Source organism: Pseudophryne corroboree, chromosome 4 (genome assembly GCF_028390025.1).
Source record: "Pseudophryne corroboree isolate aPseCor3 chromosome 4, aPseCor3.hap2, whole genome shotgun sequence".
Lineage (NCBI taxonomy): Eukaryota > Metazoa > Chordata > Amphibia > Anura > Myobatrachidae > Pseudophryne > Pseudophryne corroboree.
In genome coordinates, this window is record NC_086447.1 from 630157109 (window position 1) to 630178140 (window position 21032).

General features: G+C 44.0%; 1 long non-coding RNA gene across 2 annotated transcripts in view; it reads left to right on the forward strand.

The window, feature by feature from the left end:
- Positions 1-114: 114 nt before the first annotated feature.
- LOC134910070 (uncharacterized) overlaps positions 115-21032 on the forward strand; it is a 47044-nt gene continuing 26126 nt past the window's right edge. For both annotated transcript variants that reach the window (XR_010176104.1, XR_010176105.1), the window contains exon 1: positions 115-247. This is a non-coding gene — a long non-coding RNA (uncharacterized LOC134910070). The remainder of the gene's footprint in view (positions 248-21032) is intronic.

A 21032-nucleotide genomic window follows, 5' to 3' on the forward strand; every position in this document is an offset into this window, starting at 1 on the left:
TTTTTAGTAAGTCACAGTATTCTCGTTTTTTAATGTGTAGTATATTTATCTAGTATCTAGATGTTTTAAATCCATTGATTGTTTATGTTTCTTTGCTCTCTATGTGACAGCTCACGGCGCGTCGTCATGGCAACCGACCGGCCCATGTACGTCACTTCCTGACCTGCTGTGACGCAGAGACCGGAAGTGTGGGACGGGGGAGGCCTGGAACACTGTGATGCACGCAGCTGGGAGTCATGGAAGGGGGGTAAGTGGCATTAATAGATTCATGTATTTATATCTGTACTGATGCACTGTATCACTGTCTGAGGAAGGGGATACGTCCCCGAAACGTAACACTTATTAAAACAGCATCCCTGCACGGATGCTTTTTTCACTATTTGTGCAAGTCTTTGAGTGCCGCCTCTATCCTGTCTACATATCTACGTGGGATTGCCCCACAAGGAAGGCACCTTAGCAAGCTAACGTAGCTGGAGTGCCGGAGCCGAGCGTTTGTATATATGTATATATATATATATATTTGTCTAGGTGGACCGACACTCTTCTCTCGAATAGAAACTGCTCAGATTTCCTCCAGATTTATGTAGATACAGTCCAGTTCAAACAAGCAGAGGCACTCAGAGACTTGTAAACAGTTTTCAAATGTATTGAGAAAGTGGTGACATACCAACGTTTTGGGACATGGTTGCAGAACACATTGGAGCTGTAGTAGTTTAAAATACATTTTATTGTATGGTGTATGCACTACTATTCTGTTACAATGAGCTGGAAGCTGTTTCAAATTGTATTGAATAATGACATCAGTGACAAGGCCATTATTATATAGTGTTTTTATAAGACATCGAAGTTGTATCACACTGACCACTATTACTTCACCGCTATCGAAGTTGACAAGGATGAAACATGTTGGGTGTTTATGTGTCCACAACACTGCGAGCTGCCTTTGTCACTAGTTTGCATCTTAGTTTTAGGGTGACACAACTGATATTACATCAATAGGTCGACTTAGTTTTTGACTAAATATCACACTCTGTAAAATTGATATTCTCATATTAAGAACCACTAAATAATTAAAATACATCACTACAGGGTTTTTCAATTTCTATGGACACACCTATGTGTCTATCAGAGCGCCCTCCTGAATAAAATAGTTTGTAGATAGTTTGTGTATGTATATATATATATATATATATCCATCTCTCTATATACAAAGTATATATGCATACACATCTGTGTATACACATTCTGTCACAATTTGATTATTTTGTTTAAAGATACATTTTGAAACCATTCAGGATCTCAAGATCAAGCACTGAGGTCTTGTGTTCAATTTCAATCATGGCACTGTGTGTGTGTGTGTGTGTGTGTGTGTGTGTGTGTGTGTGTGTGTGTGTGTGTGTGTGTGTGTGTGTGTGTGTGTGTGTGTGTGTGTGTGTGTGTATATACACACACATATATATATATATATATATATTATTATTATTATTATTATTATTATTATTATTTTTTTGTGTTGTAATCTGCTCACACACACAGCAGCAGTCATGTCCCTCCTCCTTCCTCCCAGCATTCAATACATGCCATGGCCAGCAGCACACACTGCAGAGACTGAGGCAGCTGTAGGGCAGGCAGTGGCGCCGAGTTGAAGTGTCACTTGCTGGCATCCCGCAACCACATCCTCCGTAGCTGCTTCCTTGCTAGTGTGGGTGCTCTCTTCCACCATCCTCATTCTTACGGCCCACAGCCAAGCACAATGGTGGGGGCGGCTTATGAGTCAGTCTGATGCATTATAAAGCTAGCGGCTATGTACCCCAGTGTCGGACTGGTGCATGAAGGGTCCACCTGGGGATTGTAGTGATAGGAGCCTATGTTTATGGGTGTGGCCAGTCTCCAGAGGGGTTGTGACCAGTTGCCACAGAGGCTTAACTAACCACTAGAGAGTGCATGGTCTGTGCCCCTTGATAAATATATATAGCAAATACTGCCGGTGCATGCATAATAATGTACAATATTAATAACAGCAATGTACTGTAGAGAATACACCATAGTACTGTGCAATATAAGGTAACATATGCATAATGTATAATTCAAATGCACAATCTGGAACCTAATCCCAAGAGGAGGAGGAGGTAGGTTCCCCAGGCAGAGGGACCCACCGGGGCTTTACCATGTACCCCTGTTGGCCAGTCCAACCCTGATGGGCCCAGGTGCTAATTCCGTGTTTACGGGCAACTGTTATCCTCCCCCCCTGCATTTGCCTATGGAGTGTGTCAGATTTTAAACATTTCTCAATTTGGTAATATTACTGTCACTTCTTCTGAAAACAAAATGCAGTTATCATTCTGCATTCAGAATTATATCTGTACTTATTAAATACAATTAATTCTCTAGTTTGTGTCTCAGCAATTTGCCTCTGTATGCATCTTTTATGCATCTTTTATGCATCCATTCAGTGTTTAATGCATAGTTTCCCAAACTCCGTCATTACATCCCAGGTTTAAGAATATTCACGCATTAGTCCAGATGTTTAAATCAAATTGAATCAAGTATTAATTTAGTGACCTGTGCTAAAACATAGATATCCCTAAAAGCTGGACTGTTTCGGAAACTCTGGATTAAAGGTTGGTAAGATTTAAAAGAAAATGTAATCAGGCTAGGTGTGGATATAGGTGGGTATTCAGTACAGATTGCAGATTCTTCTAAAAAGTAGAATAAGCAATCCTTTCTTTCACATGCTGGGGTCCGCCCATCGCAGGGCAAGGTTGCCCAGCATGCAGAATGACCTGCCCAGCGGATGCAACCGCAATTTAATTGCGGTTGCAGCAACTGTGGATGACACCCTACAGGTTCAGCTAGGCTGCGTATGCAGGAGGGCCTCTGCCATTTTTTACATCGGAGTGGCTGAGTGTGACATCACGCAGCCGCCCCAAAAACACAGCCGACCCGCCTCCATTTCCCCGCACTTCCCCTGCAATGTTCCGTCACCGCCCGTCCTGTGAACGCCTATGCCTGTCAATGAGGCAGAGGTGTTCACATGCATTTTGCGCTGATCGCATTCAGCGGTCGTGCGCATGCAGGACAGTACCTGTGTGTGCGCATTGGCACTGCTGAAGGGGTTATTGCAGTCGCATCGAATGGCAATGCGACCTGAATAACCCTTTAGATTGTAAGCTTGCGAGCAGGGCCTTCCTACCTCTATGACTGTTTGTTATAACCCAGTTTGTTATATCATTGTTATTTCCAATTGTAAAGCGCAACGGAATTTGCTGCGTTATATAAGAAACTGTTAATAAATAAATAAAATAATAACCCCCATTGTCAGAATGTTGACGTGTGAAATGTCAACATAGTCAGAATGTTGTTAGGGTTAGGCTGCGGGCATGAGGGTTAAGCTGTGTGCGGGGGAGTTAGGATGCGAGGGGAGTCTACAGTTAAGCACTAGTGGAAGGGTTAAATACTCACCTGACTGCTGGAGTATCACATTTCTGACCTGGAAGTGACAGACATGTGATCACTAGGAACTGAAAGCCATACTGGAGCTACTGCTGCTGTCAGGAGCAGGTAAGTCAATACCAAGGATGATATGTTGACATTCTAACAAGTTGACAAGATAAATGGTGACATGTCAATGTCGACATCATGACCATGTTGAAATTCTCATGTCATCATCATTAATGTCAATATCATACTGCACCCCATAACATGCAAGGTAGACAAAATAACTGTAGACATGAAATGTAAAGACAGCTAACATTGTAATTGGGAGAGGGCACAATAAGAGGCTGAGATCAGAGATTGGGACAATTGTGAAGGTGAGTTATACCTCTTTTAGATCATGGGTGCTAACCGTCTGCGACTCGTGTCATGCCCCTTTCACACCGCATCTGCCAACCCGGCTTATTGCCGGGTTGGTGACGTTGATGATGACGCGGCGGGGGCGGTGCATGGAGATCACATGATCTCCAAGCGCCGGCCGTACATTCACTGTAAAAGGGAAGCCGGGTCGATGCGACCCGGCTACCGTTTACACAGCAGAGTTTGCTGGGATGAACACGTGTTCAACCATGCAAACTGCCCGAGTTGGACTACCCGGTCACTCGACCCGGATTATTCCAACTCTGCCCTTTTACACCAGCCAGCAACACGGGTTATGCATGTTCATGTGCAATAACTAGTGATGAGCGAGTTCGGTTCCTCGGAAACCGAACCCCCCCGAACTTCACCCATTTTACACGGGTCCGAGGCATACTCGGATTCTCCCGTATAGCTCGGTTAACCCGAGCGCGCCCGAACGTCATCATCCCGCTGTCGGATTCTCGCGAGATTCGGATTCTATATAAGCAGCCGCGCGTCGCCGCCATTTTCACTCGTGCATTGGAAATGTTAGGGAGAGGACGTGGCTGGCGTCCTCTCCGTTTATTAATAATATTTGTGCTTATTGCTTAATTGTGGGGACTGGAGAGCAGCTGTATTATATAGGAGGAGTACAGTGCAGAGTTTTGCTGACAGTGACCACCAGTATACGTTGTCTGCCTGAAAAACACTCCATATCTGTGCTCAGTGTGCTGCATATATCTGTGCTCACACTGCTTAATTGTGGGGACTGGGGAACAGCTGTATTATATAGGAGGAGTACAGTGCAGAGTTTTGCTGACAGTGACCACCGGTATACGTTATCTGCCTGAAAAACACTCCATATCTGTGCTCAGTGTGTTGCATGTTGCATATATCTGTGCTCACACTGCTTTATTGTGGGCACTGTGGACCACCAGTATATTATATAGGAGGAGTACAGTGCAGAGTTTTGCTGACCAGTGACCACCAGTATACATTGTCTGCCTGAAAAACACTCCATATCTGTGCTCAGTGTGCTGCATATATCTGTGCTCACACTGCTTAATTGTGGGGACTGGGGAGCAGCTGTATGATATAGGAGGAGTACAGTGCAGAGTTTTGCTGACAGTGACCACCAGTATATATAGCAGTACGGTATGGAAGGCCACTGCTCTACCTACCTCTGTGTAGTCAAGTATACTATCCATCCATACCTGTGGTGCATTTCAGTTGTGCGCAGTATATATAGTAGTAGGCCATTGCTATTGATACTGGCATATAATTCTACACATTAAAAAATGGAGAACAAAAATGTGGAGCTTAAAATAGGGAAAGATCAAGATCCACTTCCACCTCGTGCTGAAGCTGCTGCCACTAGTCATGGCCGAGACGATGAAATGCCATCAACGTCGTCTGCCAAGGCCGATGCCCAATGTCATAGTAGAGAGCATGTAAAATCCAAAAAACAAAAGTTCAGTAAAATGACCCAAAAATCAAAATTGAAAGCGTCTGATGAGAAGCTTAAACTTGCCAATATGCCATTTACGGCACGGAGTGGCAAGGAACGGCTGAGGCCCTGGCCTATGTTCATGGCTAGTGGTTCAGATTCACATGAGGATGGAAGCACTCATCCTCTCGCTAGAAAACTGCAGTGCCACTCCTAGATGGGCCAGGTGTTTGTGTCGGCCACTTGTGTCGCTTAGCTTAGTCACACAGCGACCTTGGTGCGCCTCTTTTTTTCTTTGCATCATGTGCTGTTTGGGGACAATTTTTTTGAAGTGCCATCCCGCCTGACACTGCAGTGCCACTCCTAGATGGGCCAGGTGTTTGTGTCGGCCACTTGTGCCGCTTAGCTTAGTCACACAGCGACCTTGGTTCGCCTCTTTTTTTCTTTGCATCATGTGCTGCTTGGGGACAATTTTTTTGAAGTGCCATCCTGTCTGACACTACAGTGCCACTCCTAGATGGGCCAGGTGTTTGTGTCGGCCACTTGTGTCGCTTAGCTTAGTCACACAGCGACCTTGGTGCGCCTCTTTTTTTCTTTGCATCATGTGCTGTTTGGGGACAATTTTTTTGAAGTGCCATCCTGTCTGACACTGCAGTGCCACTCCTAGGTGGGCCAGGTGTTTGTGTCGGCCACTTGTGTCGCTTAGCTTAGTCACACAGCGACCTTGGTGCGCCTCTTTTTATCTTTGCATCATGTGCTGTTTGGGGACAATTTTTTTGAAGTGCCATCCTGTCTGACACTGCAGTGCCACTCCTAGATGGGCCAGGTGTTTGTGTCGGCCACTTGTGTCGCTTAGCTTAGCCATCCAGCGACCTCGGTGCAAATTTTAGGACTAAAAATAATATTGTGAGGTGTGAGGTGTTCAGAATAGACTGAAAATTAGTGGAAATTATGGTTAGTGAGGTTAATAATACTATGGGATCAAAATGACCCCCAAATTCTATGATTTAAGCTGTTTTTGAGGGTTTTTTGTAAAAAAAACACCCGAATCCAAAACACACCCGAATCAGACAAAAAAATTTCAGGGAGGTTTTGCCAAAACGCGTCCGAATCCAAAACACGGCCGCGGAACCAAATCCGAAACCAAAACACAAAACCCGAAAAATTTCCGGTGCACATCACTAGCAATAACCCGTGTTATATGCTGGCGGTGTGAAAGGTGTATTAGTGTGTGCCATATAGGTAGGTTTGTATAAGTTCTAATAATTGATTATTAATAATTAAATGTTTGATTTATTGTGCTTCCACGTACTTATTAAGCTAACTAAACGTTCTACCATTTTCAATGTCATTTGGGTATTGTGGGAAATATTACATTTCAGAATTTTTTTTATATTTGTTATTCAAGCAGAATTACAGATATAGCAGCCCCATTCAAATTGTAAAACAGAAATTGTTATATTAACTGCCATATTTTGCACTCTATATATTTAGCAATCTGGAAAGTGAAGAGTTAAAAATTTGCTTTTTTTTCTTAAGAAATTTCTCCCCATGCTCCACATTTCTCATTTTATAGGGAACATTTCTTCCAGCATTTCATTTGTATATGAATCTAATCTACATTTAAGCTATTTACCTCCCTGCACCTCTCCAGCCTCATTTCCTCACATACTCCCTCCCACCCTCTTTGCTCTGCTAATGATTGCCACCTCACCTCCTTCCTGATTACCACTTCCCACTTTTGTATTCAGAATTTTTTCCAGGCAACTTCTAACCTCTACAATGCTCTCACTCTCTCTATTAGACTTTCATCCAGCCTTCAAATATGCCCTTAAAATTATTTGTTTTTCAGTGGCGTTTACCACGCTCCTCCAAACTCTACACTTTCAGGACTCTTCTCCCATGTGTCCACCCACGTCCCCTGTAGATTGTAAGCTCAAATGAACAGAGCTCTTTATCACCTATAAAAATTAAGATAGCTGCCAACTGTAATTATGTGTCTACTAGTATCTTGGTCCCACCATTTGCCAGGTTGATAGTTATTGTTCAGGGTTTTTGCCGGGTTGGGTACGGGGTCCTGGCGGTCAAAATCCCGGCAGTCAAATTACCGACGTCGGAATCCCGAATGCCATTAGGGGGGCGAGCGCAAAGAAGTCCCTTGCAGGCTCGATGCCCTCGCCACGCTGCCAGCTCGGTGGCTCACTGCAATAGCCACAGGTTCTATTCCCGCTCCATGGGTGTTGTGGACACCCAGGAGTGGGAATAGCTGTGGCGGCACTGCCAGCATTCTGGCGGTCAGGATTCGGCATCGGTATTTTGACCGCCCTTTTGTCCTCACGCATCTCCCACCATCCATGCGGTCTAGCTCATTTTCCTCCCCTCTCCAAACGTAATACATCTGCCTCCCCTCTCCTACTTTGGCTTGACTTCCCCTTTAGAACCCAATTCAAGTTTCTCACACTCATTTACAAAGCCCTCACCCATTCCTGTCCCATTTACATCTTTGACCACATCTCCCTTCACACTCCCACCAGCTCTCTTCACTCCACAAATGAAAGCTGCCTTTCCTGCCAACTGATTACTTTCTCTCATTCCCGTCTCCAAGATTTTGCCCATGCTGCTCATTACCTCTGGAATTTTCACCCTCTACCTATAAGACTCTCCACCTCTTCAAAAAACTTCAAACAGGCTCTTAAGAGCCACTTCTTTATCAAACCAGCCATCTCTCCTCCTAACCCTCTGTTCCATGTTCACTCTCTACCCCATCTGTGCCACCCCTGTCTGTCTTCCCCTCCCCCATAGAATGTAAGCTCTCATGAGAAGGGCCCTCTTCCCACATATGCTTTTGTTTCCCTTACTTACCCAATCATCCACTCCATTCATTTGTACCTAACCACTGATTTCAGCCACCCTGCTGCTTATTTGAGTGATATGACTACTAATACAGCAATGTTTATAAATAATGCACTTGTCTTGCATTGTCTTGTAATACAACCACAAAAATATATAAATTTTGCGCCCACAGTCACTGGTGAAATGTGTGGATATATGTGTGAAAGTGATTTTTCATTTATAAGAATTTATAAGTTTTGATTTACTTCTATTTGTGATTGAACAATCTACTAAGGAGCTAGAGAAAGTGAGGAGCAAGATATCAACTTTTGATCTGATAATGAGTGTGATTGGCTTAATAAATTGCAAGCCCAAGTTTCACAGTATAAACGTGACCTTATTAAGTTCAAACAGAAAAAGCTTATAAAGGTAGAGTTAGATTATGAAAAGCATACCATTTACAAATGGCTTTCGGGAGAAATCTCGAGGAGTGACGCTCGTCCATTTGTTAGAAGACGCAAAAAGCCTTTTTCTCATTTTGATTCTGAAACATCTAAAGATACTGGTAGTTCCAATAGTGATGCTGAGGCTACAGTTAGTACAAGTGGCCCTTTAGGTGTTGCCACAAGAGCAACCCTAAATTAAAAACAAGGTTCACAAGATGGGGGGGCCAAAACAAGAGGTCGGGGGCGTGTGGGAAGACCACCATACAAAAGGAATTAATTTTCAATCTATTGTCCTATGAACATGGCGACAGTGAAACCAGTTTGCTTAGTAAAGGACTTTCCTTTGTTCCCACTGTTCCTTTTAATGAACTTCAATGGAACATTGAAAAAACTCTCCAGCGTAAATTGAAACTTAAAGAGTTCTTTGGTGATAAGAATATGGACCTTCAAGACTCTCTTCCTAAACAGCTGTTACAATTTCATCCTCCTTCGTCCTTTGATCCACTTTCCAGTAATTCTTCGATTAAACTTATATGCGCATGGTTGATCAACAAGTGACATCCTCTATGAAAACCTTCAATAGCCCTCATCCGAATTTAACCAAACTTGAACATGAGGCACTGTCATGATCCGGGTTACAGGACACCAATATTTACCTTTCAGGTGTCTTCTGAGGCTAGCTCAGCGTTCCAGGGCCGGGTCTCAGTCATGCTGCTGATATCCTCACTTCATGTATCCTCTTTGCCAGTCTGCAGATGCTGTCATAAGGAACTCTTATTGTCAGGATGGTGTTTCTAGCCACCGCAGCCTCCGCCGCCATTGCTGCGCTTCTAGTGCTCAGATGGCTCTGCATGGCGTCTCCTGTAAGTTGCGGCCTCTGCCGCCATCATTGTAATTTAAGTGCACAGGCGGGTCTGCGTGACGCTTCTCACCCGCTGTGGTCTCTGCCGCCGGTCCCGTGTGTCTGATGCGCGTGTTGGTGTCCATTGGCTCCTGCAGCCGCTGCCGCCATTACTGCAAACCCCATGTGGTACTACAAACTAGATTTCCCTCCAAGTCCCAGTATGGGCGCAGCCATGTTGGTCCTAATTACATGACGCTATTTCCACCAATCCACTGCATTGCTGAACACTGCCTGATTGCTCATCCAATCCCTGCACTGCTGAGGGTATAAAGGGACTGATCCTGAACCAGGAAGTTATCAGTGCTTTGGTTGTCATTACCAGTGTAACCTGTCTCTGCTCCTGTGGTTGATTATCAAGTTCCAGGTATTCCAGCTCCTGTGTCTTCATTCCATCAGAGACCCGCACCAATCACCATCTTGTGGTGCAGCCTGACTTCACAGTGTCCTCACTTCTCTCTGCTATTGGCGGTGCTCTAAAACACCGGCTTCCTGCGCCTGGCTCCCAGCGGTATTCAGCTTCACAGTACTATCGATGTTCTGCCATCAGTTTCCTTGATACCATCGATGTTCAGTCATCTATTCTTCAGTATCACCGATCCCTAGCGTCACCAGCGTCATTCAGCTCTCTTCCTGTTAACACTGGTTCATCTGCACTTCTTCAACAGTTCTCCATTACCGGTTCCAACCAGCAAACCCGGCAGTCTACGTGTACAATCTACTCTACAGTACATTCAGCCTCTGTACAACATCTGCTGACCAGTTCATATCTCCATTTTATTAATTCAGCATATAGGTGTTGGTGAAAAGACTTTCCATCTCCTAATCTCCTAACCCCTCAAGCTAGTCTTGCTGTGGATACCACACCTAAGGACATTTCCTTTATTGCTGCATCCAGTGGAACTGTGTACTGTTTGTAATCATTCCTCATATTCTACTACTGCTACTGCCGTGCAGTTCAGATAACTGTGCTGAATAAATATACATTAATTTTATCTTTGTTGTCGTGGTCACACCTTCGGGCATTGGTGGAACAAATCTATCTGCATGTCTAGAAGTCCTATACTGCCACCCAGGTTTACATACACACCAGCCCCTACAACTGAGGCCACTCCTGGTCAACACCAGCCCTCAGTTGTGACAGTCACTTTATTCACTTTCTAATAATCATGAGCTTATTAATTATGCGCCCTGTGGACAAGGGTGGTGCAATTGTATTGTAAGATCTCTGTGACTACCGCACTGAGGCTGAATGCGAGCTCTCGGATTCTCAGGTTTATGCTAAACTTTGACAAGATCCCACTACAATATATAGGAGTGAATTGAGAGACATTTTACAACATGGTGTGGATGCTACACTTATCACTCAAGAACTTATGGACTATTTTTGGTAGTGTATAAAAAAGTGGTACTGTGGGGAAAGTAGGAATCAAAATATTCCTACTTTCCCCACAGTACTAGAGATGAGCGGGTTCGGTTTTACTCGGTTTTACTCGGTTCTCAAAACGGCATCTAATTGGCTCACGGATGTCACGTGTTTTGGATAGCCAATAAGATTCGGTTTTGAGAACCGAGTAAAACCGAGTAAAGCCGAATCCGCTCATCTCTACACAGTACCACTTTTTTATACTCTACCAGAAATCCACAAAAAGTTGAATCCTCCTCCAGGTCGCCCTTATTGGAGCAAGGGACTCCTTGTTCCAGCCAGTGGCAACTTACCTGGATTCCGTTATGCAACCCTTAGTCCAAAATGAATCCACCTTTTCGTTGGACACAACTTCACTCCTGAATAAATTAGATAATTTTTCTATTGTTGCTGAAAACTGTTGGCTAATAAGTGTCGACGTGGTAAATCTATATACCTCTATTCCACATTAATTTGGATTACTTGCAGTTAAAAAATGTATGGTAAAAGTGGTTTGTTTACTGGTGCATGTACTGAATTTTTTCTTGCATTATTTGAACTGATATTAACTAAAAGAAAATTCCTGTATAATAATCAATTCTTTTTACAGCTAAAATGTTGCTCTATGGGCTCTAGTGCGGCTCCAGTTTATGCTAATACTGTAATGTTTGCTGTAGAACAAGACACATTCTTTAATGACCCTGTGTTCTCTTCTAATTAGAGATGTGCACTTGAAATTTTTCGGGTTTTGTGTTTTGGTTTTGGGTTCGGTTCCGCGGCCGTGTTTTGGGTTCGACCGCGTTTTGGCAAAACCTCACCGAATTTTTTTTGTCGGATTCGGGTGTGTTTTGGATTCGGGTGTTTTTTTCAAAAAACACTAAAAAACAGCTTAAATCATAGAATTTGGGGGTCATTTTGATCCCAAAGTATTATTAACCTCAAAAACCATAATTTCCACTCATTTTCAGTCTATTCTGAACACCTCACACCTCACAATATTATTTTTAGTCCTAAAATTTGCACCGAGGTCGCTGGATGACTAAGCTAAGCGACCCTAGTGGCCGACACAAACACCTGGCCCATCTAGGAGTGGCACTGCAGTGTCACGCAGGATGGCCCTTCCAAAAAACACTCCCCAAACAGCACATGATGCAAAGAAAAAAAGAGGCGCAATGAGGTAGCAGTGTGAGTAAGATAAGCGACCCTAGTGGCCGACACAAACACCTGGCCCATCTAGGAGTGGCACTGCAGTGTCACGCAGGATGGCCCTTCCAAAAAACAATCCCCAAACAGCACATGACGCAAAGAAGAAAAAAAAGAGGCGCAATGAGGTAGCTGTGTAAGTAAGATAAGTGACCCTAGTGGCCGACACAAACACCTGGCCCATCTAGGAGTGGCACTGCAGTGTCACGCAGGATGGCCCTTCAAAAAAATACTCCCCAAACAGCACATGACGCAAAGAAAAATTAAAGAAAAAAGAGGTGCAAGATGGAATTGTCCTTGGGCCCTCCCACCCACCCTTATGTTGTATAAACAGGACATGCACACTTTAACCAACCCATCATTTCAGTGACAGGGTCTGCCACACGACTGTGACTGAAATGACGGGTTGGTTTGTACCCCCACCAAAAAAGAAGCAATTAATCTCTCCTTGCACAAACTGGCTCTACAGAGGCAAGATGTCCACCTCATCATCATCCTCCGATATATCACCGTGTACATCCCCCTCCTCACAGATTATCAATTCGTCCCCACTGGAATCCACCATCTCAGCTCCCTGTGTACTTTGTGGAGGCAATTGCTGCTGGTCAATGTCTCCACGGAGGAATTGATTATAATTCATTTTAATGAACATCATCTTCTCGTCATTTTCTGGAAGTAACCTCGTACGCCGATTGCTGACAAGGTGAGCGGCGGCACTAAACACTCTTTCGGAGTACACACTTGTGGGAAGGCAACTTAGGTAGAATAAAGCCAGTTTGTGCAAGGGCCTTCAAATTGCCTCTTTTTCCTGCCAGTATAAGTACGGACTGTCTGACGTGCCTACTTGGATGCGGTCACTCATATAATCCTCCACCATTCTTTCAATGGGGAGAGAATCATATGCAGTGACAGTAGACGACATGTCCGTAATCGTTGTCAGGTCCTTCAGTCCGGACCAGATGTCAGCATCAGCAGTCGCTCCAGACTGCCCCGCATCACCGCCAGCGGGTGGGCTCGGAATTCTGAGCCTTTTCCTCGCACCCCCAGTTGCGGGAGAATGTAAAGGAGGAGATGTTGACAGGTCGCGTTCCGCTTGACTTGACAATTTTCTCACCAGCAGGTCTTTGAACCCCAGCAGACTTGTGTGTGCCGGAAAGAGAGATCCAAGGTAGGTTTTAAATCTAGGATCGAGCACGGTGGCCAAAATGTAGTGCTCTGATTTCAACAGATTGACCACCCGTGAATCCTTGTTAAGCGAATTAAGGGCTCCATCCACAAGTCCCACATGCCTAGCGGAATCGCTCTGTGTTAGCTCCTCCTTCAATGTCTCCAGCTTCTTCTGCAAAAGCGTGATGAGGGGAATGACCTGACTCAGGCTGGCAGTGTCTGAACTGACTTCACGTGTGGCAAGTTCAAAGGGCAGCAGAACCTTGCACAACGTTGAAATCATTCTCCACTGCGCTTGAGACAGGTGCATTCCACCTCCTATATCGTGCTCAATTGTATAGGCTTGAATGGCCTTTTGCTGCTCCTCCAACCTCTGAAGCATATATAGCGTTGAATTCCACCTCGTTACCACTTCTTGCTTCAGATGATGGCAGGGCAGGTTCAGGCGTTTTTGGTGTTGCTCCAGTCTTCTGTACGTGGTGCCTGTACACCGAAAGTGTCCCGCAATTCTTCTGGCCACCGACAGCATCTCTTGCACGCCCCTGTCGTTTTTTAAAAAATTCTGCACCACCAAATTCAAGGTATGTGCAAAACATGGGACGTGCTGGAATTTGCCCATATTTAATGCACACACAATATTGCTGGCGTTGTCCGATGCCACAAATCCACAGGAGAGTCCAATTGGGGTAAGCCATTCCGCGATGATCTTCCTCAGTTGCCGTAAGAGGTTTTCAGCTGTGTGCGTATTCTGGAAACCGGTGATACAAAGCGTAGCCTGCCTAGGAAAGAGTTGGCGTTTGCGAGATGCTGCTATTGGTGCCGCCGCTGCTGTTCTTGCGGCGGGAGTCCATACATCTACCCAGTGGGCTGTCACAGTCATATAGTCCTGACCCTGCCCTGCTCCACTTGTCCACATGTCCGTGGTTAAGTGGACATTGGGTACAACTGCATTTTTTAGGACACTGGTGAGTCTTTTTCTGACGTCCGTGTACATTCTCGGTATCGCCTGCCTAGAGAAGTGGAACCTAGATGGTATTTGGTAACGGGGCACACTACCTCAAGAAATTGTCTAGTTCCCTGTGAACTAACGGCGGATACCGGACGCACGTCTAACACCAACATAGTTGTCAAGGCCTCAGTTATCCGCTTTGCAACAGGATGACTGCTGTGATATTTCATCTTCCTCGCAAAGGACTGTTGGACAGTCAATTGCTTGGTGGAAGTAGTAAAAGTGGGCTTACGACTTCCCCTCTGGGATGACCATCGACTCCCAGCAGCAACAACAGCAGCGCCAGCAGCAGTAGGCGTTACACGCAAGGATGCATCGGAGGAATCCCAGGCAGGAGAGGACTCGTCAGAATTGCCAGTGACATGGCCTGCAGGACTATTGGCATTCCTGGGGAAGGAGGAAATTGACACTGAGGGAGTTGGTGGGGTGGTTTGCGTGAGCTTGGTTACAAGAGGAAGGGATTTACTGGTCAGTGGACTGCTTCCGCTGTCGCCCAAAGTTTTTGAACTTGTCACTGACTTATTATGAATGCGCTGCAGGTGACGTATAAGGGAGGATGTTCCGAGGTGGTTAACGTCCTTACCCCTACTTATTACAGCTTGACAAAGGCAACACACGGCTTGACAAATGTTGTCCGCATTTCTGTTGAAATACTTCCACACCGAAGAGCTGATTTTTTTGGTATTTTCACCCGGCATGTCAATGGCCATATTCCTCCCACGGACAACAGGTGTCTCCCCGGGTGCCTGACTTAAACAAACCACCTCACCATCAGAATCCTCCTTGTCAATTTCCTCCTCAGCGCCAGCAACACCCATATCCTCCTCATCCTGGTGTACTTCAACACTGACATCTTCAATCTGACTATCAGGAACTGGACTGCGGGTGCTCCTTCCAGCACTTGCAGGGGGCGTGCAAATGGTGGAAGGCGCATGCTCTTCACGTCCAGTGTTGGGAAGGTCAGGCATCGCAACCGACACAATTGGACTCTCCTTGTGGATTTGGGATTTCGAAGAACGCACAGTTCTTTGCTGTGCTTTTGCCAGCTTGAGTCTTTTCATTTTTCTAGCGAGAGGCTGAGTGCTTCCATCCTCATGTGAAGCTGAACCACTAGCCATGAACATAGGCCAGGGCCTCAGCCGTTCCTTGCCACTCCGTGTGGTAAATGGCATATTGGCAAGTTTACGCTTCTCCTCCGACAATTTTATTTTAGATTTTTGAGTCCTTTTTTTACTGATATTTGGTGTTTTGGATTTTACATGCTCTGTACTATGACATTGGGCATCGGCCTTGGCAGACGACGTTGCTGGCATTTCATCGTCTCGGCCATGACTAGTGGCAGCAGCTTCAGCACGAGGTGGAAGTCGATCTTGATCTTTCCCTATTTTTGGAACCTCAACATTTTTGTTCTCCATATTTTAATAGGCACAACTAAAAGGCACCTCAGGTAAACAATGGAGATGGATGGATACTAGTATACTTATGGATGGACGAGCGACTGCCGACACAGAGGTAGCTACAGCCGTGGACTACCGTACTGTGTCTGCTGCTAATATAGACTGGATGATAATGAGATAAAATTAAAATATATATATATCACACTAGTACTGCAGCCGGATAGGTATATATTATGTAATGACGGACCTGCTGGATACTGTCTGTCAGCACTGCAGACTCCTAAAGTAAGCTACTAGTACATAGAAGATAGAAAAAAAAAAACACGGGTAGGTGGTATACAATTATGGATGGACGAGCGACTGCCGACACAGAGGTAGCTACAGCCGTGGACTACCGTACTGTGGCTGCTGCTAATATAGACTGGATGATAATGAGATAAAATTAAAATATATATATATATATATCACACTAGTACTGCAGCCGGACAGGTATATATTATGTAATGACGGACCTGCTGGACACTGTCTGTCAGCACTGCAGACTCCTAAAGTAAGCTACTAGTATCAAGAAGATAGAAAAAAAAAACCACGGGTAGGTGGTATACAATTATGGATGGACGAGCGACTGCCGACACAGAGGTAGCTACAGCCGTGGACTACCGTACTGTGTCTGCTGCTAATATAGACTGGATGATAATGAGATAAAATTAAAATATATATATATATCACACTAGTACTGCAGCCGGACAGGTATATATTATGTAATGACGGACCTGCTGGACACTGTCTGTCAGCACTGCAGACTCCTAAAGTAAGCTACTAGTATCAAGAAGATAGAAAAAAAAACACGGGTAGGTGGTATACAATTATGGATGGACGAGCGACTGCCGACACAGAGGTAGCTACAGCCGTGGACTACTGTACTGTGTCTGCTGCTAATATAGACTGGATGATAATGAGATAAAATTAAAATATATATATATATCACACTAGTACTGCAGCCGGACAGGTATATATTATGTAATGACGGACCTGCTGGACACTGTCTGCAGAATGCGTTTATAAAAACACCACACGTCGAGTGTTTAACTTTTTCAGGCAGACAATCACAATATACTGGTGGTCAGCAGACAATCACAATACTGGTGGTCAGTGGTCACTGGTCAGTCACACTGGCAGTGGCACTCTGGCAGCAAAAGTGTGCACTGTACTTAAAAATATGTACTCCTGCTATAACTGCTCCCCACTTCCCCAGTCTCCCCCACAATTAAGCTGTGTGAGCACTGAGCACTGCAGTGAGCACTCAGCAGTCAGATAATGATATACAGTATTACATATGATGCAGCACACTGGGCTGAGCACAGATATGGTATGTGTGACTGTGTCACACTGTGTATCGTTTTTTTTCAGGCAGAGAACGGATTAATTAAACTGGTGGCACTGGTGTCACTGGTCACACTATCAGCAGCAAGTAGTACTCCTCCTATATGCTCCCCAAAATTTGTGTCTCTCTCTAGTACTCTAGTCACTCTAAACGGAGAGGACGCCAGCCACGTCCTCTCCCTATCAATCTCAATGCACGTGTGAAAATGGCGGCGACGCGCGGCTCCTTATATAGAATCCGAGTCTCGCGATAGAATCCGAGCCTCGCGAGAATCCGACAGCGGGATGATGACGTTCGGGCGCGCTCGGGTTAACCGAGCAAGGCGGGAGGATCCGAGCCTGCTCGGCCCCGTGTAAAAAAAGCTGAAGTTCGGCGGGTTCGGATTCCGAGAAACCGAACCCGCTCATCTCTACTTCTAATGTTATTTTTTTACACGTTTTATAGATGATCTCTTGATTATCTGGCAAGATGACATCAATGACTTCTCCATTGTCATCGAAAGGCATAATCTATTAAATTCACATATTGCTTTAGTCAAGACCAGATATCCTTTTTGGATGTTTCTCTCTCTGTTAAAAATGGACAACTGAATACTACTGTATTCACAAAACCCACAGATTGTAATATGTTGCTACAAGCCCATAGCTGTCATCCTAAGAGTTTATTACAGGGATTACCTTACTCCCAAATGATTCGATTACATCAAATGTAATAATCAGATTGAGGTGGCTTCTACACAGATCGACGATTTAATTGGGAAGTTTACCCAGAGAGGATATCCCTTGAGTGATCTAATATATACTAAAGAGAGGGTTTTAAGAATTGACCGACAATCCCTTTTTAAATCTAGTACTAAGAAAGCGTCAATGAATAAAAATAGAATCCCATGGGTTAATAAATACAATGTAGCCTCTCCTTTAATTAACAATATTTCCAAAAGACGCTGGTCGATCGTTGAGTCTGATAATAATTTACCACTGAAAGAGTTATCATTGATGCCCTGTTACCCACGAGGACGTAATTTACATGATTTTTTAGTCAAGTCTGATATTGCCAAGCAACCTGTACTTACTAAACAGACGGGTTGTATACGTTGCACCTCTGTCACATCTCAATTCTTGCTTGTTGGAAATATGTTCCCACATCCTCATTCAGGAAAAAGATTTTTATAAATCAATTGCTTACATACAATTCCTCCTTTATTGTCTATAAATTGATTTGTCCATGTGGGTTAAGTTATGTGGGCAAAACTGAGCACAAATTTAAGGAACGGATGTCTGCCCACCGTTCTGCTATCAGAAATGCGCTTAGTACAGGTAAAAGTGATCAGAGCTTGTTGCCCATCACTTTGTGTTATTAAATCGTCCTTTGAATAGCTTACGCTACCGTATGATTGATCATATTCCCGCCTCCATCCGGGGTGGTGATAGAGCCCGCAAACTCTTACAGTGTGAGACCCGCTGGATTATGCACTTAGATGTTCATGCTCCTAAAGGTCTCAATGATACCATCTCCTATTCTTGTTTTTATTAATTGGTCTTTTCATATTTCATATTTTTATTCCAAAATACTTCCATGATCTACCATTACCAATATTTGTTATGTACTTAATGTGGTTGCTTTTTTCATTCATGTCTAGCTTTCCAAGCCATTTCCTGATTGTTGTGTATCTATGGTAACCTTTGTTGTCACGTGGTGCGCTGTGCATGGTCTCCATGTAATGATGTCATCACGTGCGGCCACCGGACGGGTGCTCTGTCCCGGCTCCGGCGCATTTTTCACCTGCACTTTGTTTGTTATAAAGGTATGTACACTTCTTGTTATTACATTAAAACCTGAGGATAGTGCTGGGGCACTGAAACGTTGTTTAGACGTGACCACTGTCTTGTCCGTTATTAATGCCGTGAGGGCCGCACCTCCATACTATATATATATATATATATATATATATATATATATATATATATATATACAGTATATACTCCTCTGTATTTAATCTCCAGAATCCTTTAAAGTCAGAACAATGGTCTCCAATCTGCTGCCGTCTATATAGGGTATTACTCTTCCCTGAAATTAGACGAAATCAACACATGCAAAAAAGAGACAGAGCTAATTGGAGATAAGGGTATAGTTGTATTTGTACTATAATTAGTACATATTAATAAATCACACACCAGCCGGCATTACAATTCACATTACATAGAAACATTTAATAAAAACAGGAAAAATGTAACTATAAATAAAACATAAAAAAGAGACACAGTAATCCCTTTTTGGATCGAGGTTGCCTCTGAGGAAGCCGTTGAACCCCTGTTGAGGCGGAGAAAGGCACAAGAACCCTTATATCGGACATCTGCACAGCTGGAAGCAGACCACCCAGTTTGAGGAGGAAAAAAAATCATGATGAGCAATCTCCATATGGCGACCTGATTGGATCTACAAAGAGCCGGGAGATAACAGGACCCCTCAGGTAGAAGTGAGTGGGCATTTGTCTGTCAACTGTACAAGCTGATATTTTGAGTCCTGGCCAGGACCGAGAAATGCTGTGAAATTTTGGTATCTAATAATGCACAGTGCACATAGTGCATAAAAGAGTTTACAGCACTCCAGTTTGTCTATGTCCCAGTGGATAATATTGGAAGCAGCCTCACTGTGCACAATTTATAAGGGACTAGCATCAATAGCATGATCCAAAAAGGGATTACTGTGTCTCTTTTTTTATGTTTTATTTATAGTTTCATTTTTCCTGTTTTTATTTAAATGTTTCTCTGTAATGTGAATTGTAATGCCGGCCGGTGTGTGTTTTATTTATATGTACTAATTATAGTAAAAATACAATTATTAGAGATGTGCGGCGGGCACTTTTCTTATTTTGTGTTTTGGATTTGGTTCTAATTTCCCTCTCGTGTTTTGGTTTTGGGTTGGTTTTGCCAAAACCACCCTTTCGGGTTTTGGTTTTGGATCTGGATGATTTTTGAAAAAAACCTAAAAACAGATAAAATCACTGAATATGGGGTAATTTTGATCCTACAGTATTATTAACCTCAATAACATTGAATTCCACTCATTTCCAGTCTATTCTGAACACCTCACACCTCACAGTAATGTTTTTAGGCCAAAAGGTTGCACCAAGGTGGCTGTATGACTAAGCTAAGCGACACAAGTGTGCGGCACAAACACCTGGCCCATCTAGGAGTGGCACTGCAGTGGCAGACAGCATGGTACTTGAAAAAAACTAGGCCCCAAACAGCACATGATGAAAAGAAGAAAAGAAATGCAATGAGGTAGCTGTATGACTAAGCTAAGCGACACAAGTGTGCGGCACAAACACCTGGCCCATCTAAGAGTGGCGCTGCAATGGCAGACAGGATGGCACTTAAGAAAATTAGGCCCCAAACAGCACGTCATGCAAAGGATAAAAAGAGGTGCAATGAGGTAGCTGCATGACTAAGCAAAGCAACAAGAGTGTGCGGTACAAACTCCTGGCCCATCTAGGAGTGGCACTGCAGTTGCAGACAGGATGGCACTTAAAAAAAACTAGGCCCCAAACAGCACATCATGCAAAGAAGTAAATGAGGTACAATGAGGTAGCTGTATGACTAAGCTAAGCGACACAAGTGTGCAGCACAAACACCTGGCCCGTCTAAGAGTGGCACTGCAGTGGCAGACAGGATGGCAGATTTAAAAAAACTAGACCCCAAACAGCACATGACGCAAAGAAGGAAAAGAGGTGCAATGAGGTAGCTATATACAATACACAATGGGCGCTAAAATTTGTTATATTGTCAATTAAGATATTAAATGGCTGCTCACACAAGGAGGATCTGGATGTCCTCCTGAATAAGGAGACACTGCACCTAAGAAATATAGTTATACGTGTGAGCGCACATATAATTAGAATGTATGGTTAATTAGGCTGCTGGTTTAATAATAAAAAATCTTTTATTTCTTAAAAACAGACTAAATAAACATTACCAAAATTAAAAGAACATCACAATGGAAATCAC